Source organism: Rhinolophus sinicus, linkage group LG06 (assembly GCF_036562045.2).
Source record: "Rhinolophus sinicus isolate RSC01 linkage group LG06, ASM3656204v1, whole genome shotgun sequence".
Lineage (NCBI taxonomy): Eukaryota > Metazoa > Chordata > Mammalia > Chiroptera > Rhinolophidae > Rhinolophus > Rhinolophus sinicus.
Genome location: NC_133756.1, coordinates 11,316,560 through 11,343,071, shown reverse-complemented (window position 1 = coordinate 11,343,071; position 26,512 = coordinate 11,316,560). Strand labels below are relative to the sequence as shown.

The window sequence follows — 26,512 nt, the reverse complement described above, 5'->3', positions numbered from 1 at the left end:
CCAACGCCCTGAAAACCCCACGCCTCTCCCTTCCTCCAGAATCAACTCCTGCTCTGGGCTTTTCACCATGCATAGAATCGAGTTCTTGACTTTCATCTTGACTCCTTAACAGCTTGACTTCACTAAATCACCATTTGATATTTATCTAATTTCCAAAATGAAGAGAGCATTATTATTTGTTCTGATTGAAAAACACATATCCTCATTATTAAAAAAAAAATCAAACCATTATTTTAAAGTATGTAAAAGAAAGTAAAAATCACCCAAAATCCTAACTCCCAGATATAACCACTCCTAGCATTTTGGTGAACAGCCTTCCAGACATATCTCTATGCATATATACACATAGAAATCTATGTATATAATTTTATAGAGGAGAGATTGTATTATACATACTGTTCTCACTGACACCTGCTTTTCTCTCTCAACAATATGTCATAGACATCTTTCTATGTCAATAAATAGAGCTCTACAAAATTATTTTAATCACTTCATAGTACTTCATTGTATATATGTATTATACTTTAACTGGGTCTCTATTGATCATGTAAAATGTTGTCAAGATTTTACTCTCCTAAACAATCTTGAGATAAATAGCCATGTGCATATCTCTTTGCTCATTTTTGCAATTATCTCCTTAGAATAAAATCCTACGAATGAAATTGCTGCAATAAGGGTATGCTATTTCTAATTCTGTCACTCGCCCTTCAGAACACTTACAACAATGGACTTCCCATCAACAGTTCTCTAGCACCTGTCTGTCCACACCCTCGCCAGCCCTGGGTTTTCATGTGTGGCCAAATTGACAGAAGGCAAATGACACTTGTTTTTATTAGCATTGCTTAGATTATTGGTGAGAGTAAATGAATATCTTTTCCTGTGTTTCAGTCATTTGTACTTATTTTCTTTGTGAATAGCCTGTTCATGTCCTTTGCCTGTTTTTTCTAATGAAATATTCATCTTTTTCTTAATGAGTTGTAACAGTTCTTTGCACATTTGCGATCAGATTAAACAATTGTCAATCATATATTTTTTCCATATTTTAACTTTCCTTTTAATGGTCTTTCAGATACTTAAATTTTTAATTTTCATATATTCCAATCTATCAGTCTTTTCTTTTATGATTTCTGGATATCATGTCATGCTTACAAGGACCTTTCCTTCCTGAAGATGACCAAAATATTCATTCATATGTATACCTATATGGTCTTCATGACTTGATCTTATTGGGGTAAGGTGGAAAACCAGTTTGTTTTGTAATGGCTGGCCCATCATCCCAACATCGTTTATAAAATAGTCCATATTGTCCCAACTCAATAGAAATGACATTTTATCGTATGTAAAATTCCCTTAAATGTTTGGATGCATCTCTGGACTCTCTATTCTGTCCCGATGATCTGTCTATTCTTACATAAGAATTTTAATTTTCCTCCCTTTATAAAACATTTTAGTATCTGATAGAGTAAATATTTATCATTTTTCTTTTTCAGAATTTTCCTGACTATTCTTGGTTTTCTTTTTTCCAGATTAGCTTTAAAATTATTTTGTCAAATTCAAAAGAAAATAAAAAGAATTCCTGTTGGGGTCTTGATTAAATTATCTTAATTTTGTACATAGATTTAAGGAGAATTGGCAGCCTGATAGTATTAAATCTTTCCACCCAAGAACTAGGTATGTGTCATATTTATTCAAGTCTTTCATATCCGTCAGCAGAGTTCTCTGGTTTTCTTCGTGTAAATTCTCCATGTTTCCTATGCAGTTTATTTCCAAGTATTTTGTGTTATTCTCTTCTTGACACGGTGGCTGAGGCCTTTCACTGGACCTTCCAGATAGTCACTTTATAAACGGAAATGATACTTGTTTTTGTTTGTTGTTTTCTTACTGGTCATTTTATTAAATTCCATTGTTTCCGATTGCTTCTGAGAAATTGTCTTGGGTTTTCTAGGTAAACAGTTACTTATCTGCAAACTATGATGATTTGCTCTCATCCTCCAATATGTACCCTGTCTATTTTATCTTCCTACCTAATTGCAATGTCTAGCACTTTAGGAAAAGTGTTTTCAATTGATAACAACAGCTACCCTGGTCTAGTTTCTGACTCTAATAAGAATATATCTAGGGTTTCACCAGCTTAATGTCTCTTATCCATCATTTGCAGTCCTGTGACCACTGTTTTAGTCTAGCCCATATTATCCTCTCACCTGTGTTATTACAAATATGAGGAATAAGAGCACAGGGTTTGAAGTCCAATGAGCTGTGTTCAAGTCCTGATGGCTGTTTACTAATGATGTGACTGGTCAAGTTACTCAAGATCTTTGAAACACGGTTTTAAAAGTAATAAAAAGAGGGGTGGTTGTAAGAATTAGGCGAGACAATACACACACTGTGCACAGTATCAGTAAATGATCATTTTTGTTAATTCTCAGCTCCGCAATTCTCCTTCCAACCCAACCTACATCCCACAGTGAGGTTGATCTTCCCAAAATACCACTGTGTTCACATGGCCACTCCCCCCGCCCCCACTACACACAATCTTCAATGATTCCCCGTTGACAATGGAATCAAGTCCAAATTCTTAACCTTGTGTCTGAGTTCTTCTATTATTCAACCCAAAACTTCCTTTAGCCTCATTTCCTGAAGCCACTTGCCACCCCATCTATCACACACCCCTACCATACCTTTACTCCAGCCCAGATGTTCTCCTTACTACTGGCTGCCTGTTACGAGGCAGACTCCCACTCTCCAGACTGCTGTCACAGATCCATCCATCAGCCCCTTTATCAGCTTTAGTGGCAAGGAATACAGAAAGGGAACCCCAATTGCTCTAAACAGTGGATTTATTAGCTCACTCAACTAAATAGTCCAGACACAATAGGTTTCAGGCACAGCTTGATCAGGGCTGAGATGCCATTTTTCTGTGATTTTTCCAGGCTCTTCCCACTTCCGTATGTTGACAGTAGTCTCAGATTGTCTTCCTAGTCACCAAATGCCCCCTAGGAATTAAGACCACATGCTTCCTCATTCAAATCCAGACAAAGAGATTGCTGTCTTTTCCCCAGCCATCTAACAAAAGTTCTGAACTTTAAAAAAAAAAAAGTTCTGAGCTTCTGTCTGACTGGGCCAACCTAAACTAATCCCTATGACCAGGGGAATGTGTGTACTGATTGGTTTACAACCAATAAATGTGCCAAGGTTGGCGTGGGTGGATTATCTTGACTGGCTAAACCAATCAAGATTCATCTCCAGAGCCACACACACTCACTGCTGGAGACGGATGGGGTGTTCACAACCTCAATTGCACTAAAACCTCTTCCACTCACGTTTCTGGGACTTAGACTTCCTTTAATACCCAAGTCAAGCCCCAGACCTCTGATAATGTGTCCCCTACCTTTTAGCTCCCAGATTCCACATGCTCTGCTCAACACAGGGTAACTATAGTCATATATAATTTATTGACAAAGTCCTTTGTTCATTCTTCCCAATTAGTAATCACAGAACTGATTCAAGTCTGCAAAAACACTTTATACAAGGCTAGCCCTTTTGACCTTCACAACAATCCTCTGACATTCAGAGTGGTTAAGTGATTTGCTCTATGTCACACAGCCAGAGATGACATGATGACATTGCTCCAGAGTCCTCTGCAGCAATCAATCTCTCTCTCTCTCTCTCTCTGTCTCTCTCTGTCTCTCTCTGTCTCTGTCTCTCCCCCTCTCTCTCTGTCACACACACACACACACACACACACTTCATTCCTCCTCCACTCCCCAACTCAAGCCTGACATGAGATGCAGAAAAACCCTGGCCCCATCTCCTTTTTCCCACTTCACCTCAATTTCTAGAGCTCTGAGACTTTCTCCAAGAAGTACAAAGTTTTCTTGCCAGACAGCAGTTTCTAAGATTTGTGTGACAAGGCCGGGTAAAATTCAAATGACTCTGGGTGATTTAATCTGCTTGGGGCTGGTAAATCAGTTCAACCCAAGCTGCCACAGCCGCCCCAGAAACCCACAAGCTGAGCTGATGATAGGAGCCTATCTGCAGATCTGCAGGTGAGGGCCCAGGAAGCGTGAACTGAGGCCTGGGGAGTTCCCCTCCACTGCACTCAGAATACATTTGGAGGGTCCTCTAGCCTATAGCCCAGAGCCTCTCGCGGCCTACATATTCCACCAGCAAGCATCTCTCTCAAGGAGGCAGCCCCAGTTTTCCCTCCCTCCCCACCCCCCATTGTCAGCACTGTCTCCCAAGTCCACACCGGACTTTTCAGGGGGAGGAGGCCGGCATTGGTCAAGCTTTCACTGAAACTGCGTCCTTGATGTCAGGTCCTTGCACACCCACACACCCATTACTTCATTTCATCTTCACAACAACTTAATGAGGGAGGCATGTCCATCCTCAATTTACAGGTGACTTAATTGAGGCTCCGAGTGATTAAATAACTTGCTCAGGGTGATTACGTAGCTAGCAGGAGGCAGAGCCAAGATTCAAGCCTAGATTCATAAGACTCCAAAATCTTCATGCTTTTGTCTCCACCCCTCTGTGGAGGTCAAGGGGAATAAGAAGATGGCAGCTTTCACTGGAACCACATCATCTGAGAAAAGATTGGGGACCGTCCCTGGTTGAAGGGTAGGTGTTACTTTGACTAATGAAACAATAGTTTTTCCTGTACCAGGCAAATGTCAAAGGAGAAGGTTATCACGCTATGACATACCTACTGTGTGCCAAGCACGTGTGCATATGTGGGTGCCGTGTGCCCGGTGCTCAACACCCATCCACCTAACCATCACCCTGTAAGCGGTAATGTGCTGGCAAACATTTACCAACCAGCCATCTGGAGGAAAAAGCGAGCTCTGATTTGTAGCATTTGCCAATTTCTGTGGTATAAATATGCCCACCACGGTCAACTTCAAACTACCATGGGATGTCGCTGAACACAGAGTTGGGAAGAGCTGCCCTCAATCTGTTCGACAAGCCAGTAGGAACCCACTCCAGCACACCACTGCCTGTAAGAGAGGTTTTATTAAACCCGCTGAACAGACGAGCCCATAAACAAAGGCGGTCAGGCTGGAATCCACTTCTTTATAATTTTCAAAAGTCCACATTCCCTCCACAGCTCTGTGTTCCCTGAACCAGAGGCGATGCCACGAGCCGTGATCGTCTGAGCTCTAATCTCTGAAGTGGGGTACACTCCTGCGAAGTCCTGATGGGCAGAAGAAGACGAGTGGGTGGAAATTCAGCAGGTCAGGGTTCAGCATAAGGAAGAGCGTTCTGAATGCCCTTCTAGATGGACAGCTCCAGGAAGGCAGCATCCGGCGGTGTCTGGCACATAGCAAGTGCTCCATAAATAATGAATGAATACATAAATGAAAGAAAGAGCCATTACATACATGGTCCCTTGGAACCTCAGCTTCCCCAGACCCATAACTGAGTTCATCATCTTTCCCAAAACACCTGTCCCTTGGCCTGTGTTTCTTGTCTCGGGGAATATTACCCAGCCAGGAACCTGGGAGTCCTTGCCCCTCCCTCCCCGTCATTCGCCACATCCAATCAATCACCAAGTCCTTTATTTTCTGCTTCCTCACTTCTCCTTTTCACAGGCTGTCCTCAACATATCCACTCTGCTCCCTTCCTCAGACCATCACCATCTCTCACTGGGCTGACACCACAGCTTCCTAACTGGTCATCCCTGGCCTGGACCCACCCCCAGCCCCGGTCAAATCCATCAACAAAGCTGCCAAAGTGATTTTTCAAAACTGCCCCTGTGAATGAACACCACCAATCCCTTCAATGGCTTCTCATTCCAGAGGATGGAATAAAAGCCCCTTGTCCTCCAAGGTCTGGCTTCATCTCCCTCTCCCATTCGGTCACGTAGTTCTTAAGACTTCCACCTATGATAGTCTTTATTTTTCAACATCACCAAACGTGTTGGTGTCCCCTGCACACCTATCTTTTGCCTCCATCCATGCCTTTGATTATGCTATAGCCCCTGCCTGGAATGCCCTCCCTCTTTTCCCTCTCCCATCTCCCTTCCCTTCACCTCGAAAACTCCTACTCATCCTTTAAGATGTATAGTAAGATGTTCGTTTCAGTACATGATTCCTTTCCGCACTAACATTTCATGATTCTAATGCCCACTCTTGATATTCAAGGTCTTCAGGATTCTATAGTCACCTTCTCTTTTCACGGGATCCTGTAAGGATCTTTAGGGATTCTCTAGTTCAGTTCTACCATTTTGCAGACACAAAATCTGAGACTTGAGAGCAAAAGAGATTTGCCCAAGATCACACAGCAAGTCAGTGACAGAGCCAAAACAAGAACCAGGCACCTGCCTCCCAGCCCAGGGCTCTTTCTTTGCATTACACACTCCAACCTGATCCCGCCCTCCCCCTCCAACACATATATTCTCACCATAACCATCTCTGCCCCACCCTGACTTACCTCCTCACACCCAAGCCAGACTCTCACCTCTCCTGCCTTGGCTCATGCTGTGGCAAGGCCATTGCCTGACCTCCATTCACCTTCTAGGTCCTCCACCTCCAAGAAGTCCACCCTGGTTATCCAACCAAACCCATCCACACCCCACACCCTTCCCCAAATCACCCAAATTTATCAAAACCCAGCAGCTGTTTCTTAGTTCACTCACTGCAGTCAGTGTCTTGTTCCATCTCGCCAGGTAGGATGCCCACTCATCCATATCATGGCCGATATCTCCTCATCTTCTTTCTTCTTCTCGTCCTCCTCCTCCTCCTTTTACATCCCCAGCTTGATGTGGAACTGTTCAGGGTAACAAACTATAGCAAAAAGAGGGTGGCGTCTGGGGTCAGGTAGATGGAGCTTCAAATTCCAGCTCTGTACACCCCTGACTGGTTTACCTCAATCCATCTGAGCCTCTACTTTCCTTACCTATAAAATGCGTCCTGCTCCCCCAGGGTTTTTATGAGGACTGAATGAGCTCACTCATACCGCAGGCCTAGCACTTAGTAGGCTCTTGATAAATGATAGTTCCTTTAACTGCCTTTCTTGGTGAGTCGCCAAGACACTTGGAGAAACAGCTCTTGTGGGCTGGGAGGTGAGCAGAGTCATAAACACTCTCTCTTACGCCCATCCTCAACAGGCTATGAGCAGCCTGTGTGCAGAAACGTGGGGTGTATCCAACCCCCCTTCCCCACCCCCAACAATCTGCTTTAACCTTCTTATCAGAAATGCCTGGTTTATTTCAACATCATCCGTTTTACTTCTCTGTTCATGTGAAAAAAAATTTACAAAAACAGATCTAAGAGGAAAAGAAGAATTTAATGAGTAAAACTATCTGCAGCCCCACTTCTTTCTCAGGAAAAAGTGGCTGTGATTCTGGCATGAGAGAGGGAAGCTCAACAGCTTCACTTCACTGCAGCTGCCAGAAGAAGTGCATTTCAGAGTGGAACAGAACCTCCAAATTAAACAGTACGTCTTTGAGCCAGGCGCTTCCTGCGCTGCATTCAGCTTGGCAGGTGACATCCCAGCTCAAGCACTCTGAGCAACTGCAAGGCTCTCTGTTGCTACCTGCCTCCAGCATAGGAGAAGCAGCCCTGCCAGGCCCTGGCAAACCACTGACCACCAAAATCAGGGCTCTGAGGAGGGAAGGAGACAGCTGGGGGGGGCGGTGGATATAGCTGGCCAGAGGCCACGGGGACCAGGACCTCTCCCAATTCCAGAACAGTCAAGAACCAGTGCTTTCCTCTCCCTCAAATGAGGTCAATGTGGCATAAAGATCAGATCCAGGACTTGCTGCTCAAACAAAAGTTCAGAAACTCTGCAGCCTCTTTCTCTCCTTCAGAGGTGTCATTTCGGAGGGCTACTCTGGATGGAATCCAAGGGTCAAACTCCAGAAGGGCCCTGCCCCTCAAAGAACTCCCTCCCCCCAAAAAACAGAGTAAAAACAGGGGGTGGGAAGCACATGACCTTCAAATATGTACAATAGTTACTACCCCAGGGCAGAGAGCAGGCCAGGTCAGGATGGTGGTCCCCCTCCCTTGTCCCAAACCCCATACCTCTATTAATGTAGCCCACTGACTCACACTGAACTTACTGGCCCTTAAACTCCTAAATCCCTTTCTCATGAGCTGCTGCTCCTCTCTACAATTTTTCCTGTAGTCAAGATGGGCCTCAGCATTTATCCCTATGACGTTTCATCAGTATTTCATCATGCCACATAGTCACTCCAGCCTATTGTGATCCTTCTGGATCCTGATTCTGCTAGTTGACCTTTCCTCTGTCCTTATTCTGTTGTACCACCACCTACTGTTATGGGCCTGCACCCTTTATGTCTTCTTCTGGATCCTTGGCATCTGTTGGTCAGAACAAGGTAGGAGGCAGAGCCCTACAGCAACCTCTAAAGACCTTCACAGACTGACCTGGCTCCACTTAGAACATTTCGTGGCTGTTGTTCAGCCAGATGGGAGCCCCCTCTGTACCCTCACAGCCGTCAATCATGTCTTCAAGAGTCACGAGAGACCCGATCCTATGTCTTAGGAGACAGTGTGCTGTGGCAGAAAGGATCAGACAGATCCAGGCTTGAATCTCAGCTCCATTGGTCTTGGGCAAGCCACTTACCTTCCAGAGACTCAGTTGCTCATCTGCAAAATGAGACTGTTGCATCTAGTGCACAAGCTTGTAAAGATTAAGTAAGACCATGTATTAAAGTACCTGGCCCACAGTAGGTGCTCATTAAACAGATTCTGCTCCACTTCACACTAGCTCATTTTCTTCATCCACCAGTCATTAAGCTGTCAAGCATCTAAAAGATTCATCTGGTCTTGGTGAATCCATGTTGGCTCCAGAGATCACCACTTTCTTCTCTAAGTGTCACAGATTTCACCATCCACACTAGGCATTCATTTGAGGTCAGCGCAAACCCTGAATCTTATTATGTGAATTCCTGTCAAGGCAGTCTTCTCTTCCTGGATCTGTGCAGGTTTTTAAATAGAATAATAACACGAGTAATAACAGCTTAATCCTTTCAATCCTACTATGAAATAAAACGTGTTTCCATTTTACCTGTGAGGACACTAAGGCTCAGAGAGGTTAAATAACCTTTCTAAGTTCACACAGCTGAAAACTGTACAAGCTAAGGAGAACTCTGGCCCTGAACACCGCACTTGCAGCGTTAGGCAGCGTTTCCCAAATGCTGGCCTAAAGGGGGCACTTTGTCTCTGGCCCCTACTGCACTTACCTCTTGGGCCTCAGACCAAAGTTCACTCAGTTGAGCACGTTTTGAGTCCCGACTGTCATCCAGAGGGATTGTCACTCGCCTCCACCTCCCAGCAGCTGTGTGCCCACCACTTTCACATACAAAGGGACTGACTGAGGCACAGAACCCATTGCTCCCTGAAGACGGGGATCAGTGGGCTGGTCTCCACATACATGTCCTAAGCTCCCCCAGCTGGGACCCTCCTCCCCAGCCCTTCATCAGAACCCAGCCGCCTGCTGCCCAACCCTGATGCCTCTGAACTGTCTGCTGCGTCCTAGACCCCCAATTGCCAGGATCCCCACCTGCCCAAGGGACATTTCAAGGCCCCTCCCCTTAGCCATGTGTCCAGACTATCTGGATGCTGAGTCCAGCCACTCAGCATGGCTGTCCTCCAGCACTGACCACCGGTCTTCACCCTTCCCCTGACTCCTCCCAGCCTAGGGGTCAGACTGGGCTGCAGGTTGAAGGAATTCCCTAAACTTGGGGTAAAGAGGGAATGGACCCAGGAAGCTGCCAGGGCTTGGGCTCAGGCCCATGGCCACCAAGGGAACAGCTTCTCAAGGAAAGGATTCCTAGCGATTCTAGAGGAAGCCATCGGTGGGTCTGTTTGTAAACCCTTAACAATGTCCAGGCAGGGTGCCCAAAACCTGAAGCTCCTATCAGACAACTGCTCCCCTCAGGCCCAGAGAACAGAGCCTTGGAGCAAGCTCACCCTCCTTCCTAACTCACTTGCCCCACAATCAAAACACAGCCCATGACAGTCACACCCCCATGAACGCTCACCTTACAAGCCCATTCACACCAAGACAAACACTCACAAGTCCACTCATACCCTCACTCCACAGATAGCATCATCCACTGATTCATTAAGTATTGATTAAGCACCTGCTGCATGCCAGGCACACTTCTAGGTATGTGGGACACATCAGGGGTCAAACCAGACAAAGTTTCCACCCCTTGTGAGGTCTTTCATTCTAATAGGGAAACCAACAGTGAAAAATAAACTTAAATTAGTAATTAGAAAGTGATGAGGGCAAAAGAAAAATTAGAACAAGATAAGGGGAATTGAAATGCTTGGGAGGGGCCAGGTAGCAATTAAAATAGGGTGGTTGGGGTTTCATTAAGAAAGTGGCACTTAAAGTGCTCAAAAGCCACGTATGTATGGCCAGCGGCTCCGGTAGCGGACAGCACAGGTCTAGACATTTTTCCATTAACCTTAATTCCTACCTTAAGTTAGATACCGTGTTTCCCCAAAAATAAGAGCTACCCGGAAAATCAGCCCTAGCATGATTTGTCAGGATGACATCCCCTGAACATAAGCCCTAATGCGTCTTTTGGAGCAAAAATTAATATGAGACCCCGTCTTATTTTCGGGGAGACACGGTACTCCCTGTCACATACACCCAAAGACCTACTTAAGCTACCAAATGCCATGAACCTGGCACAGTCCTGACAGGAAGGTTGATAAATGTCACCAAGGTCGTGGAGCAATCATGGACCTTCACTGCCTCTTCAGCTAATACGTTTCTTCCTCTTCCTCCAAATACTGTTTAAACCCACTGTCTTTGCTCCGTCTTCTCCACCTCCCTTCCTGTCACTTTAAAATCTGTTCTCCCACCCTCAGAACTTCATCAAAACTGCTCCTGGAAAGAAAGATAAGCAACACTCCTGTCTTAAAGTGTAACTTTTCGTTTCACCTTGTTCCCATACTTTTTCTGCACCTTGGTGATAGCCACTCCTCCTGGTTCACACATGGTCCTTTATGATTAACAATATTTTCAGGAGAGGGGAAAGTGACACTTAAGGGAACTCTTGAAGAAGGTGATAAAGTTATTCATTCATTCAATAAATATTTATTGAACATCCACAATGCCACTGTGTGCCAGAGGTTGTTCTAATAATGGGGATACAGACATGAACAACACAGCTAAAATTCCTGTCCTTGTATGGTTTATGTTCTGGTAAGGGAGAGGGAAGCCATAAACAAAATATGGTAGTGCCCCCCTTATCCGCAGTTTCAGCTACCCACGGCCAATGGAGAGCTGAAAACATTAAATGGAACATTCCAGAAATAAACAATATATAAGTTTTACATTGCATGCTGTTTTGAGTAGTGTGATGAAATCTCATGAATCATCCTTTGTCCGATGTATCCACACTGCATGCACTACCTGCCCATTCATCACTTAGTAGCCATCTCGGTTCTCACATCGACTGGTGGTATCACAGTGTTTGTGTGCAAGTCACCCTTATTTTACTTAATAATGGCCCCAAAGCCCAGGAGTAATGATGCTGGCAATTTGGATATGCCACAGAGAAGCCATAAAGTGTATGTATGCATGTACGTATAGGAAAAAACATAGTACATATAGGGTTCAGTACTATCTGCAGTTTCAGGCATCCACTGGGGGTCTTGGAACATATCCCCCTCGGATAAGAGGGGGCTACTCTAATAAATAGATAGTGTGCTCAATGGTGATCAATGTTATGGAGAAGGTTAAATCGAAGGAGTAAAAAGAGGGGAGCGGTGCAATTTTAAGCAAGGATGGCCTCACGTCCTCACCCTCAAATTCTTCCACTAAGCAAAGCACACCCACAAATTATTTCCCAAACTCACCGTCACACATACACACACTAGACTGAACGTGGACTCACAATTCAAACATAGGCACACGGGCATCCTGTCTGCTTTGCAAAGTACACTCACGCAAACACACAACACGCCATGGCACGAGCATGCACACAACCATGTACTCAGCACAAAGACACACACACACATACAAGCGCAGTTCACTCAGACCTCAGAGAAACACATCCTCCAGGTCACAGAGAGAGACTATAAAGTCAGAACTGGCGGGACCCTCAGCTGCTAGAAGGAACTGAAGACCAGAGAGGGGCACCAGCTCCCGCGAGGCCAACAGCAGGCCAGCGGCACGGTGGGCATGACTCCAGTCCCGAGTTCTTCACAATACATCACTCTCTCCCCTCTCCACAGACTGTCAGCCTCAGTACCCAACAAAGGCACCCACACTTGTGAACACCCACAGATAGGCACAGACTTGGGCACCAGGACACACACACACACAGACACACATATTCACACAAAGACACAATCCTCATTCCTCTCTTCAAGGCAACAAGGAGGGGTGAGATTTGGAGAGCTTCTTGCAACTTCAGCCTTGCTTGTCCACTTGACCCCTCCCACCCACCCCACAGGCCCAGCTGTTCCGGCCACCACCACGTTTTCCTCCTGCCCTAACCTGTGGCTGTGAGGTCCCTGGATGGCATGTGTTTGCATACAGATGCATCATATGTGAACGTGTACACATGTGGGTCGCAAATGGGGTGGACACATTTCTGTGCAAGTAGTCGTGCATGGGGAGTTTGCAATGTGTGAGGACCTTTATGTAAGTGTGCAGGTGTGTGTCTGTGCACGTGTGTGCATGCTCCCAGGAAGGCAGGGAAATTTATTATCTAAATCTTGCTTCTCCGGGGGATGAAAGCAAAGCGAAGTTCAGGTTTAAATCACACCATCGCGGGCAGGAGGGGTTCCCTGGCCTTACATGGTTATCTGCCGTGTGCAGCAGAATGGGCTGGCAGGCAGGAGGCAGCCAGCAACCAGTCAGCGGGGAATCATTTGTTGTCTCCAGGCCCCTGGGACCTGCTGTGACTGCTCCAGGAGTGGGAGACCCAGAGTGCAGCAGCGACAATCACATGCCCGTCCCAGGTGCTGGGGGTGGGGGTAAGGAAGGAGCCGGGCATCCCACTCAGGCTTCCTTGTGCTGTAGAAAAGCAGAGGGAGAGGAGGCAGGAACCATGGGCCAGAAAGAAGCCCAGGCACTTCTTGGCCTGGATGGAGAGAGGGGGTCCAGGCAAGAGGTAACCCTGGCCCCAGGGCAGACCCCACCCTGCCAACCTCTTTACTGACCAGGAAAACATCCTCAAGACTCCAGGAAGTCAGACCTTCGGCAGCCTGAGTTGACCTGACTCTTCTCCCTGTAACAGTCACCTCTTCCTCCTCTCCATCTCTCTCCCTGTCTCTTTGTTTATGTGTGTTTGCTCTTTGTCTCTCCTTAGCTCTCTGTCTGGGATTCTTTAGCTCTTTGTGTCTGACTGTCTGGCCTTCTCCTTCCATCTGTCTGTCTTGCACTTTTCAAGTTCTCCGATCAGCCCTAACCTCAAGGCTTCCCTCTGCTGACCCGTCACTTGTGGCCTTGCTTATAACACATCACACACCTCCTAGAGCACGTTATCACCTTTGAGGCTCTCCTCACTTGCAGGGACAGGCTGGGGGAGTCAGGATTAGAAACCCCATTTTATAAATGAGGAAACAGCCCTTAGATGCTAGGCGGCTTGCCCAAGGCCACGCAGCTAGCATGGAATTAAAAATCCAGGTGGGTTTTCATTGCATGATCAGCCTCCCATAACTTCAACATCACCTGTTAGCAGAAGCAGTTCTCCCCAGTACCCCAAACCCTAAAGGAAAGACAATTTAAGAACCCAGTGCCACAAAACAGCTCATCCCCATCCTAACCACTAAAACTAGCTCCAATTCACTAAAAGCCCTAGAAAACACAAAGGCTGAGATGGGAGACATTCGGATTCTCCGTATATCCTCCCAAGGAAGCCGTATCCCAGCTTCACTCCCCCCAAGTCTGAAGTGTATGTACATCCCATATTCCCCAGGCCCTCCTGAGATGAATGGCTTCCTGCTTCCTGAGTAGGTGCTTCTTGAGGTCTCAGTCTTTCCATCTGTACAATGGGGATGAGGAGGTTGTAATCATCGCACTGCTAAGCTAGGCCCTGCTGCAACAAACACGGTCGCTCCTCTCCCTGTCTAGGACCCTGATCCCTAAAAGACCTCTGACTTCAGCCACCAAGAACCCTTGGACACCTCTGGAAATCGCTGTGGTTCCAGGGGCCCAAACCAGCTTTGCCCGCATGGGTCACTGGGCAGCACCCGTGAAACCCCGGGGCCCAGAGACGGAGCCCCATGCACAGCAAGGTCCGACAGCCTCCTACAGCCTCCACTGCTGCCACCAGCCCCCACCCCAGAGGCGTCAGCACCAACGACCCGCCAGGGCCTGCCCATTTTCCTTTCTTTTCATTGCTGGCTCCGCGCGCAGTTACAGAACCAGGTCTCCACAGAGTAATTTACTGGCAGAATCTCTCCCAGAATCCAGCTTGAAACCAAGCTGTAAAAACAGCTTCGAGTGTAAATAATTCATGCAGACAATATGACTTTTTTATGTAAATTCGGTGCATTAACCCTCTATTATAATGATGGACGACAGATAGGGGCGACGTTGCCTTGGTAAGAGCTAATGGATGGCCGCCATAAATTCACTGCACATTTTATTGTGTTGCTGGAAATTGTGCCTTCAGGCAATGCTGTTTACTTTTATGTAAAACTCTAGGTTCCCTAAATATTACAAATATTTTACATCCAGCTCCTCAGCATTTGGGCTCTGCCCACAAATCAAGCTTTCTCCATGTGAGTTGTAATTAAAGGTTTGTTGTTTTTTTTTTTCCTGGGACAATTATCTCCAACTATAAAGAGAAATATTTTTCCCCTTTAGATGTTCCGTCATTGACTTATTAACAAATCCTTTGAAGAAGGAGGTTGTAAGTGACTCGCTGTGGTACTTGGCACGAGTGGGTCGGGAGGAGAAGGGACGCTGTGGGTACAAGAGCTTGGTGGCTGGCTTTTATGTCTGGCCGCCACTCTGGGTTATTTACACATATGATATTCTGGGCCTTCCTCCCCCCTCTTCCTTTCTATAATTCATGACCACTTTAGCAGGGTAATTCCTCCAGCCACCTTTGCAAGAGATTGGCCCCTTGCAAGCCCCCTGCCCACGCTCCTCTGGGGATGTAGCTGGCTGGGCCTTATGCCCAAGAGGGTCAGAGGTGGAGTCTTCACAGCTGGCTGCCCAAACACAAGCCAATTCATCCCTCCTTGCCCCCCACGGTTCACATCCCTCCGGAGCTCCGCCTCGCACAGAAACTTGGGGTTTCCTGCATTGATTCCCCTTCAATCCAAAGTGCTGGAAGTACCCTTTGGCTCAGTCCCTGCCCAGGCAGAGGTCAGGCGGATGCCACAGACTCATGCACGAGGTCCGGGGAGAGGGAAGCCAAAACCCTTAGAAGCTTCTTCAAGAAGGGGGGGCAACAACTGGAGCAGCAGTCCTCTTTAAAAACAATCCTCACACTTGTTTATTATTGTCATTAATATTAATGGGCACGCTGTTAGTATTCATACAGCTGCATTAATATCACCCAGGAGCACCTGGGATCTCTAAGCACTCCTAATGGCATGTGGATGCTGCCTCCAGCCCCCCCCCCCACTGACCCCTCCCCACAGGCATGACACCCATCCTACACAGGTTCCAAACCACCCTCCTCTCTGACTGGCACCTGCCTTTGGAAACCCAGAGCCATACGGGATTTGGAGTCACCTCTAAGTCCCAGGGGCTTTGCTGAGTGAAGGGGATTGCGAGCCAGGGCCCCTGGACATTTTCTGCCTCTCCAAGAGGCACAGGAAGGCATCTGACAAAGGTGGCTTAAGAAAAATAGTTCCTTTCCCCCCCTCCAAAAGCTCAATTTCCTGCAGAGTTGGAAAAAAAAGACACATTGGTTAAAAACAAAGATGAGATATCATTTTTCACTGATTAGATTGGCAAAGATAATTATAATAATAATGGCAACAGCAGCGACCAGCTCGCTTCCTGTACGCAAGCGAGCGCGATGCTTAACCCTCGGCGCCCACTCTTACTGAATCTGCGCGACAACCCCACCACTTACCTTTTATGGCATTATAAATTAGTAAAACCTTCGTGGAAAGCAATTTACAATATGTGACAAAATGCAAACTCTGCTTGCCCTCTGACTCCACAGCTCCATTTTTAGGAATTTTCTGTATGTTGGTCATTGAAAAAACCACTCCAAGTGAACTCTTGCTGTTCCCTTCCACACCCACCCATCATCCCCTGACCCTGCCTCTTGCCCATTCATCTTTCAACTTGAATGTCACCTCCTCAGAGAAGCCCTTCCTGCCTCCCAAGGGTAAGTTACCTGCTCTGCTCTTCCCCTCTCATAGTCTATATCTGTCCTTCCTACTATGAGTAATTTTCCTTCATACTCTGTTTATTCCGTATCACCTGCTAATTGGATAGTGATTTGTGTAAGTGCTTAAGACATAAGCCCATTGCAAAAGTTGCTGTTTGCCCTGCTGACAGTGGCTGGGTGTCCTGTCTCCCACTATATCATAAACTCTAAAAGCAAGCACTGACCGTGTTGTTTCATTCACCATTTCTATCCCCAGCCTGGCACTGGGCTCATGGAATGTAGGATGGACTCTATAAACATTTGTGGCATGAATGAATGAATGAATGAATGCATGCATGCATGCATGCATGCATGCACGAAGATATATGCACATAGCTGTTCATTGCAGGGATGTTTATAAGAGCAAAACAATTAGGAAAACATGTATCACCATCAGCTGGGGACTGGGTAAGTAAAGTGAGGTTTATTCACACATATAGCGCAGGCATTAAAACTATGAGGTGGATCTATATGTATTGACATGGAGGATATCCATGACATATTGCTGAGTTGGGGGTTGGGGGGCAGGTGACAGAACAGGACGTGTCGACAGATCTCACTCAGGGTAGAATTGCATACGTGGAATCTATTTGTGTATATTTATGCACAGAGAGAAGTCTGGAAGGACTTTCACCAAAATGTTATGTGGTTATCTCTGGATGGTGAAATCCGAGGTGATTTTTACATTTTTCTTTGAACTTTTCCATATTGTCTGAATTTTTTGCAATGAGCATATGTATCCTTTTTTTACAAAATGATAAAGCTGCTTTCAAAAGAAAGAAAAGTATAGGTACATTGGGAAAGGATGGGGGGTGCCTTGTGAGGGGTTCAGCCTGAGGCCAGGCAAATCAGACAGAGCTGGGGCTCCATCAGCTGCAGGGCTGTCTCCCCTTTGTGTGGGCTACAGGGGAGGGACATTTAGGGCCACAGCCCCTGCCCCATCCTTTCTCCAGGCACCGCCTGCCTGTCCAGAGTGGAGCTTCTAAATAAGGATTTCCGCATTCGATTCTTCTGACATGCTTTACCGCCTCAGAGCTGTTTTGCAAAATTCATAGCGGTTTTACAGGCTCCAAGCTTCCTGGGACCAATTCCATTTTGAACAATAGCGGAGTGTCTGCTTGCAGGCGGGGTTGGCCCACCCCAGAGCAGCCTCCCAGCCTCTGTGAGCTGGGACTATGGGGCTGAGTGTGAGGCCACGGCATGAAAATACATGAGCTTGTCCTTGCCCTGTCCTCACCCTCCTGTCCACAAGAGGAAAGGAGGAAGGCTGCTGCCCCCATTGCCGGGCCTCCTGTGCCCCGAGGGGACTCTTCCCCAAGGAGGTGAGGGAAGCAAAGTCCTTCCCAACGTCCCCCCCTCTTTCTGCGTGGATCACCTCCTGCGGGTCTCCTTACCCAACTACCACCTAAAGCCCTAGAAGCTAAGAGACTTGGCCACACTAAGGTTACACAGCAAGATAATGGCAGGGCACAGGGTCGAAACCAGGGTTCCCGCTGCCTGCTCTGTGCATGCCTTCATTTAAAAAGGCTTGATGCACCCTTCCTAAGATACACCCAAGAGGTGTGGCAGCACAGTCATTACCCCAAACTAAGCCACCAAACACCCCATCGCTGGCCTCCCTGTCCTTAGCCCTGGCCTCCCTCAGTCAGGATCCAGTACTCAGTACGCAGCCTGATTTCTATAAAATACAAACTCCCCAGCCATTCCTCTGCTTAAAGGCCTTCTATGGCTTCACATTGCCCACGGCGGGGGGGGGGGGGGGGGGGGGGATCTAAGCCCCTTAGCCTGACACTCTAGATCTTTTGTGATACGGCCTCTGTCCCACTTCCCTGCAGAAGGCAGAGTGATGTTTCTGCTCTGATCCTGACTCTCTCCTTCTTAAAGGCCTTCACCGGCTCCCCACTGCCCCTGATATACGGGCCCTGGATGACCTACTCCAGCGGCCCGGCCCCCACTCCAACCCGCCCTTTCCTGCCACTCACTCCTAGTCTCCAGCCTCTCTGGTTGGGCCAGGCAGTTGCACAGCTCCACAGCTCATGTCTGCACTCCCTCCTCGGGCTCCCTCATCTCAGCTTCTCCCTCTGGCTAATTCCTACTCATCCTCCAAGATTCCACTCTAGAATCGCCTCCTCAGAGAAGCTGTCCCCAATTCTCCCCCACCCCTGTCAACTACTCGGAGTTAAATGACGGTCCTCGAAGCACCCTGTGCCATCACCATATTAACCTCTCTGGTCACTACCTGTTTGTGGGTGCATCTCCCCCATTGCACTGTGAGCTCCTCAGCAGGGTGTCTAGTGCCCAATGGATATTTATTATTGTTGTTATGGGAAGGGTAGATTTCATCAGTCCCATTTTACAGAGGAGGAAACTGAGGCGCAAAGAGGTGGAGAGACTGTCCCAAGGTCGCAGAGCTATCAAGGGGTGGAGGCAGGGTTTGACCCAGATGTCATTGTTTCCAGTGGGCTGTTCTTTCCGCTGCGTTACAACTCCATTCCAGAACCACTCTAGCAAGCAAGCATCTCATACACACACACACTCACATCCAAAGGAAGGCACGGGGTATATCCAAACACATACAGAAACACACACAGTCTTACTGATAACAGATGCACATACATGAAGAGCAGACCCCACAGACGTACCTAATGACCTACATATCGGCACTTACATGTGAGTGCCCACTGATGTACACATATAACCATGAACTTACATATTTGTGCTTATATGCACATGCATGCATAACCCACACGGATGCATACCGACACACACAGACATGTACCAGGCACATGTACATAAGTGCATAGAGACAGGCACAGACACACACACTCATGCACACATACCCAGTCACAAACACAGACCCGCAGACATGCACATGGGCATACGGAGAAGTACACACACACAGGTTCAGCAATGTGCATATATAAAACCATACTCACATGCGTTCATGCCCAGACTAGCACACAGGCACACACACACACAGAGACACACTCATATGAACACAGACATGCACACACAAAGACACATGCATACCCACAAACCCTCACAAGAAAAAGCATATACACTGGCCGGTGTACACAGATATGTACATGCAGACATGCTCCCTGAGACACGTTAGGGAATGGTGCAGGTCAAACCGAGCTGTCTGCTAGGGGCGGGGGCCTGTCTGAGGTACCTCGGGGCGCTCACATTTTTGCAGCTCAGGAAGGCAGCTGACATACCAGCCTGGCTGTGATGGTATTTTGCATAAATGCTAATGTATTAATTACCATGTACAGTACACAGAGCTGCCATTTAAAAGAAAAAGTTAAGACTTTCTAATTCAAAAGCCCCATGCGGGGTGGGGGTGGGGGTGGGGATGTGGGTGGGCCCCCCCACCCCCCCCCCCCCCCCCACCCCCCCCCACCCCCCGCCCTGCATGGTGGGTGGAAGCAGACTGGTCAGCCATGCTCACGCCCACTGGCCCTGCACTTGGGTCCCCCCTGCCACCTTCCAGCCCAGCCTGCAGGAGGCAGCCAGCCAGTCCTCTGCCTCAGGTGCCTTGCTGCTCTCTGGGGGCCATGCACATCTGGAGCCCCTGGTCTGGAAGAGGGATGAGGGGTTGTGGAGATTGGGTAATGCCTCAGCTGACAGAGGGGTGGTCCTCTGGGCGGGGTGGGGGTGGAGGGAACTAGGAGTGGGAGCCATCACATTTCTTTCCTCCATTCAATCCATTCTCTGCACAGCAACCGAAGTAACCTTTTAAACCAGTGCATCGGATTATGTCATGCCCCGGCTTTAATCCTTTCAAAGGCTTCCCATCGCTCTTAGAATAAAGTTCACACTCCTTAAAAGGGCCTGCAAAGCCCTCTGAGCTGGCTTCTCTCCTACCTCTGGATGCCTGTATTACCACACTCCTCTTTCACTAGTCACCTAAGCTTCTCTAGTCTGGCTTCGTCTCAGCAGCCAGACCTCAGCTTCCCTGTGGCCCTCTTATATCACTGGCGGTTTTTGTCTTCATAACACAGCTGGTAGTTCCAGTCCTCTTTGTTAACTTGTTTTACTCGGTACGATCCACCGCCCCCACTGAAAAGTGAGCTTTGGGGGTATTTTGCTGACCTCGTTTCATCCTAAGGTTGTAGCACTCTGGACAGGGTCTGTCACCTAGTAGATGTTCAATTAAATGTTTGTTAGATGAAAAATGAACTAGAATGAACAAGAGATGTCGTTTCTGGCCAGCTCCATTCCAGGTGCTAAACTCAGGCAGTAGTGCTGTCTCCACCGGCCTGGCAGAACAGCCCTGTATCTTCTACCTCCCGTAGGGGAGCAGGAGGCAGAGGCTCAGAGCAGAAGGCATGTCCAGCATCACAGGACACCTTAGAGACGAGTGTCCAGGCCTCTAGAGTCCTCCCTGTCACATGGAAAGGAGCCTCAAATGATGCTATTAAACAACAGCAGCGAATAGCTCCTCAGCCTTTTCCCTTCGCAGCCCACGTTCCCATCCATTGTCTTACACGGCCCTGCAAGAGAGGCCTCATTTCCTCAATTTCAGAAGAAATTGAGGTCCTGAGACATAGGTGATTCTCCCAAAGTCTCACCTCTTGCCAGAGAATGAATCCGTGTTTGATGCCTAATTTGGGGCTTCCTCTGCTGCACCACTGATCTTCTCTCCCCCCGAGCCCTCGGGGTTGCTGCTGGCAGTGGGGGCACCACATCAATGAAAGACCCCAAATATGCCCCACAGGCCAACTCTCCTCCTAGAAAACCAAGATGGTCCTGCCAGGCACGTGAAGAGGGCACCTGGGACACATGGGGCTCACTCCCCAAACACAGGGTAAAGTCCTCAACTCCACCTTCACGCTCACCCTCATACCCACTCAACAGCCAGGTACCACCATTCTAGATGCTACATCTCTCCCAAACTCATCTTCTTTTCCCCGTGCCCACAGCCTTGCCCTAATCCAGACCGCCTCGCCATCATCTCTCACCAATACTCTCGTGACAGCCTCCAATCTAGACCCTAAGATTTGCCCTCCACCCAGCAGCCAAAGTGATTTTCCCTAAACCCTATCTCCCTCCCCAGTGACTTCCCCACTCCCCACTGCCACTTCCCCATCACAGCCTTTATAGTAGTTTGTAAATGTACATCAGTGTTAAGAATGTCCACTACCTGAGTTCAAATTCTGGCTCTGCCACTTATGAGCTGTGAAGCCTTGGGCAAGTCACCTAACCTCTCTGTGCCTCAATGGCCTAATCTGTAAAATGGGAATAATAACAGTATCCCCTCATCAGGTTGTGGTAAGGATGAAATGAGTTAAAATATGTAAAGCATCAAAAAGAGTGCCTGGAATTGTAAAAACACAATGTAAGAGTTTGTTGTCATTTACAGTTGTTTATTGTGATTATTTGATTGGTGTCTTCTCCATGAAACTCTAAGTTTTTTAGAACTTAGAGGATGGGGATTAGACTGGGATGGCTGCTCAGAGGTTCCTTTGCCCCTTTCTGCCCGCAGCCTTTGTCCTATTTTCCCCTGTTTTGGCTGGGTGTTGGCCCTAGAGGGAGAAGAAGGGCATGCCCTCAGCAGGAAATGCTGTCAGTGACAGAGTTCCAGTACTGATGAAAATGACGAGCCAGAGAGGACTGTTCCCCATAGAGGGCTGGGTAGGGGCTGTACCCTCCAGAGCCCCAAGTTCCCTGGGAGCCCCCACAGGGCCAAAGATCCCTTTGTCCAGAAGGTCAGGAGCAGCTGGCCAGCTGTGGGGGAGTTCCGCTGCCCTGCTCCGGCCAGCAGCCCAGATGTGCGTGTTTGCACAGCCGAGTCCGGGCTCTGAAGCAGCCTTGTTGGACAGCATGAAAGGAGGCTTGTGATGAGGCAGACGGCCTCCAAGACAGCCAGCAGGAATGCGGCGCAGGAAGCTCTTCCTCCCAGGCCTGCCAAGTGCCCTTCTCCTCCCTGAGAAGTCAGGGCCACTAGCATGAGCAGCTTTAACTTGCCAACTACAGGCTACATGCCCGAGTCTGCTCCTTCCTCAGTTTCCTCTTCTGTAAGATGGGGAGAGGCCCCAATCTCTCCTTCCTCTCAGGGATCCGATGGGGAGTATGGTTTATGGTTAAGAGCTCTGGAGTCAGAAAGACTAGAAAAGAATTTTCACCTCCGTGAACCTCAGTTTTTTCATCTGTAAATGTGGATGATGTCTACTACCTCCTTGGGAGGAAACGACATAATGGGAAAGAAGAATCAATCATGTGTTGACACATAATAGGTGCTCAGTAGCTCTGTGTTCTCCCCCTTCTCTAGTCACCAGGCTGCAAAATGAAGAGTCTGAGGTTGCCTGCATTGAGGACAGGGGTTCCCCTCCCATTGTCCCAGAAGAAGAGCTGCTGCCAGGGACGCTCACACCAGACATGGTACCACACAGCTGGGCAGCCCTATGCCAGGCACATGAATCTATTTCCAGGTAGAAGAGTCTCTGCCCACCCCCATAGTCCCTGGGCACAGTCTCCTGACATCTGGTATCTGGGTACAGTGGGTCTTAGATCTCCAGATACAGTCCATCCTTGGGCCTAGTGCAGCCCTGGGCAGGGCCGATCTCTGGGCTCAGCTGGTTTGCCAGACACAGCTGTTCTTAGACATAGTTGGTCGCTGGTCTGTGCTAGTCTCCGGACACAGCTGACCCCTGAAACAGTCTCAGCATAGTCAGGCTATATCCAGTCAGCCCCTGGGCACAGACATTCTCTGGCATAATCAGTCCCTGGGCACGGGGAGCCCCTGGGTCCAGTCAGCCCTCGGGCCATCAGAGGAGACAAAAGTCAGGCCCTGGGCACAGATTAGCCCAGACACAGTGAGTCCTCAGAAGGTCTGTAAGGGCAGTTGTTCCTGGGATCCGTCAGTCCTTGGGCACCGTGGGTCCCTGGGCATAGTTACTCCATAGGCACGGTCACTTCCTGGACAGAGCTGGTTCCTGTGCACAGTCGGTCCCTAGGCATGGTCAGCAGTCAGTCGCTGGGCACCATCGTTTCTGGGCTCAGTTGGTTCCCCGGGCACAGTCTTTGACCTTAGGACAAAGTGGACTACTGACACAGTCCATTCAGATGCCCCCTCCTTGATTAACACTTAAAGGCCCATCACCCCCTTCCTTTGTGGCTCCCATCTCTCCTCAGAGGATCCTCTGGGGTCCCAAGAGCCCTGGCGTGGCTGGCATCATGGCAGGTGGAGGTGGCGGGCAGGAGAACCGTTGGGGAGAGAGCTAGAGCAAGAGTTCTCGGGACCAGAGTTTGCCTTCATTGCAGGGGAGAGAGGTGCAAAACATGGTAGAAAAGCCCTGGCCTGGAGGCAGGAGACTCTCCTTCTCTCTACCCTACTCCCTCTCTATACACAGAATGGATCCCACAGGTCTGTGGGAGGAGCATGAACTGGCCTGCTATAGAACCTCCGCATGCCCGTGGGTAAGTGTATTAGACAACTTGCTTCTAGTTCGAAGGATACACATTCCCAACCAGGTGGCCACCCCTGTTCTCTAACCAACATACTCACAGCCGTAGGCATGGCACAGGGAAGAGGGAGGTGGCAGGTGCTGGGGACTGTCAGCTCCAGGAGATGGCTGGTGCCGAATTTCTGACTCTTCCTGGGTCTGACCAGTCCTGCAGCTCCATCACCACCCAGTCCAGCTGGGAACAGAGCAGCAAGCCCAGGGCAGGGGTCCAACCTGCATGGAGGCCCTGTTCCCCACGGAGGCCTGTTTGGTGCTCATGCCCTTTGGCGCACGCCATTCCCTGAAGGGACATGGTTCCTGCAGGATGATAATGCAATGTGGCATCCCATTAGCCAGTATCTGCCCTTTCTGCCCACCTTCCTCCCCATGCCCCCACTCACATCAATGTTTAATTGGATTGCCAGTGTGGTGGTGCAAATCACATGTTTCAAGCCTGGGAATGAAGTGAGAAACACTCTTCAGTCACCCATGACAGGGGGCACCATCTACATATGAGCCCTGCCATCCTATACAAGCCCCACTGCTCAGGGATAGCTCTAGATCTGCACCTTTGGGTCCTCTGGGTTGGCACCTTCAGAAAGAAATTGAAGGCAAAGTCTACTTTTAGGACAGAAAAGCAGTGGGAGAGAGCACATGGGAAGGGGATTTCAGGGGGACAGAGTGGGAAGGGAAACTGAAGAAGGGGTGCTCCAGCAAAGTTGGCCAAGCCAGAGCCCACTAGCTGAGGTCTTCCAACTGCAGACTCCCAAGGGTCCATGGGCCGGCCCCTGTAAGGTTAATAATCTACCTACATATTCTCTCTCACCTGGTGCGCCAACCACAGCCATCCAACCAGAGCATCAAAGCTCTAAGGCTGAGAGTAAAGTCAAACTGAAGAGACAAACGGACTTAAACTAGGTCAATCCAGTTCAGACCGATCCCAACTGGCTGCAACCAGATCTAACTAATTCAAGCTGGCTCGAATCAAACCAGACCTGTTGGGGCCGGCTCAAAATGTGTGGAGCTGGCCAAGACGGGATGAAGCTGAATCAAACTGGTTGTGACCTGCCCAGACCACCTGGAGCCATTGGAAGGCCAACAATTCAACACCTACCTTTTTTGTGTTGGCCTTTGCCTAACATCTTTATGTATCCCTTCCTCTTAAAACTTGCTGAATCCTTTTGTTTTCAGTACGTATTTTGCAAACAATGTTTAATCCCAGCACCACATCCCAATTGAAGGATATATAATACCTGTGTCTTCCCTGATATTCAGGTGCTTATGTGGCTAAGTGCAAGGGCTGTCAGTAACCTGCGCTCAGGTCCCCCCACACTGCAGTTTCCTGTGTGAAAAACCCCGCTCATTATAGAACTTGCCTCATAGAGTTTATATACATATATTAGCACTGTGCTTGGCATTGAGTGGTAATAACCACTCAATACGAGGAAGTTATTCCTAAATTATTAGTATTCTGTGGCTCTGACCTCAGACAGCACAGCCTCGATGACCAGGACGCACTCTTCAGTGTGTGAACTTGGATAATTCACTTCACTTCTCTTAAGCCTCAATTTCCCCAGCTGAAAATAAGCGTACTCACACCTATCCCGAGGGTCATTTTGAGGGTTAAATAAAATGAATCAAGCACTTAGCGCCACGCCTGGGACATCGTAGACACAGTACCCCATGCAAGTTAGCTATCACTACATTCCTTACTAACACCTAATTGATGCTAACTCGTGCTCAATGGCCTGAGACCGTTACCTCAGCTAATCCTCGGAACAACTCTAGGGCGTAGGTGCTATTAGTATCCCTGTTTTCCGGAGGGGAAACGGGCTCAGAACATACCACAGTGCCTGCTGATTTGTCAAGGTGGAGGGCAGCGAAAGACCGCACAGAGAACAAGTCTTGGGAGGCAGGCGGTGACCAAAAAGAGAACAGGCTTTGAAGTCAAGCAAACCTGGACTCAAGTCCCAGCTCAAACACTTTCTAAGCCTCATTTGCCTTCTCTCTCAAATGGGAATAACCCTTAACTTGTGGGATTGTAAGAATTAAATTAGATGTAAGTTAAAACTTGGATATAACACACAATGAGATATATAGATGATGTATTACAGAATTGTACACCTGAAATCTATGTAATTTTACTAACAATTGTCACCCCAATAAATTTAATTAAAAAAAAAAACATTAAAAAAAAAAAAACTTGGATATATAGCTCAAAAAAATACAAGCTCCCTCTCTTCTCTTCTTCCGCAGTGACATGAGGCACACAAAATGGTGTGCATTGGCACAGGGACATTTTTCTGGGGTGACCTGTGTACAGTGCACCATCATCTTTAGATGACATCTGCCCATGCATGCTGTCCATCTCTAATGTAGCATCTGTCCAGAGGCCACCTACCCTCCCCTGCACACTGAACCCCTGCCAGCAGAGTGACACGATTCCTCACTAACCTATCACCTTGGCCAAGTTTCTCCCGGAAGCAAACTGAACTTGTACTAGAGGAACCAACCACACAGATGTGACAAGCTGCACCTTAGGCCAAACATGACTGTTGAGTGAAAGTCCAGTGAGAAAGGAGAGGGAGACCTGGGGTGTGTGAGCAACCTTGAAGGAATGCTGCCACCGGGCTGGGCCAGAATGTCTGGCCCTGAACCTGCGAGGGTCTCCTTGATCCTACGTCTGTGAAATCCTCCACCTGTGACCACCGTGATGTGGAGACCCTTCCTGAAT

General features: G+C 48.2%; 1 long non-coding RNA gene across 3 annotated transcripts in view; it reads right to left on the bottom strand.

Annotated features, from left to right (window-relative positions):
- Positions 1-5,001: 5,001 nt before the first annotated feature.
- The window catches only part of LOC109444866 (uncharacterized), a 49,795-nt gene continuing 28,284 nt past the window's right edge, over positions 5,002-26,512 (bottom strand). The window contains exons 1-3 of one of the 3 annotated variants that reach the window (XR_012497151.1): positions 8,680-12,400; positions 6,638-6,785; positions 5,002-5,313 (exon numbers count right to left, since the gene is read on the bottom strand). This is a non-coding gene — a long non-coding RNA (uncharacterized LOC109444866). Of the gene's footprint in view, positions 5,314-6,637; positions 12,401-26,512 lie in introns of those variants that run through there. The other 2 variants (XR_012497149.1, XR_012497150.1) reach the window with 2 other exon arrangements.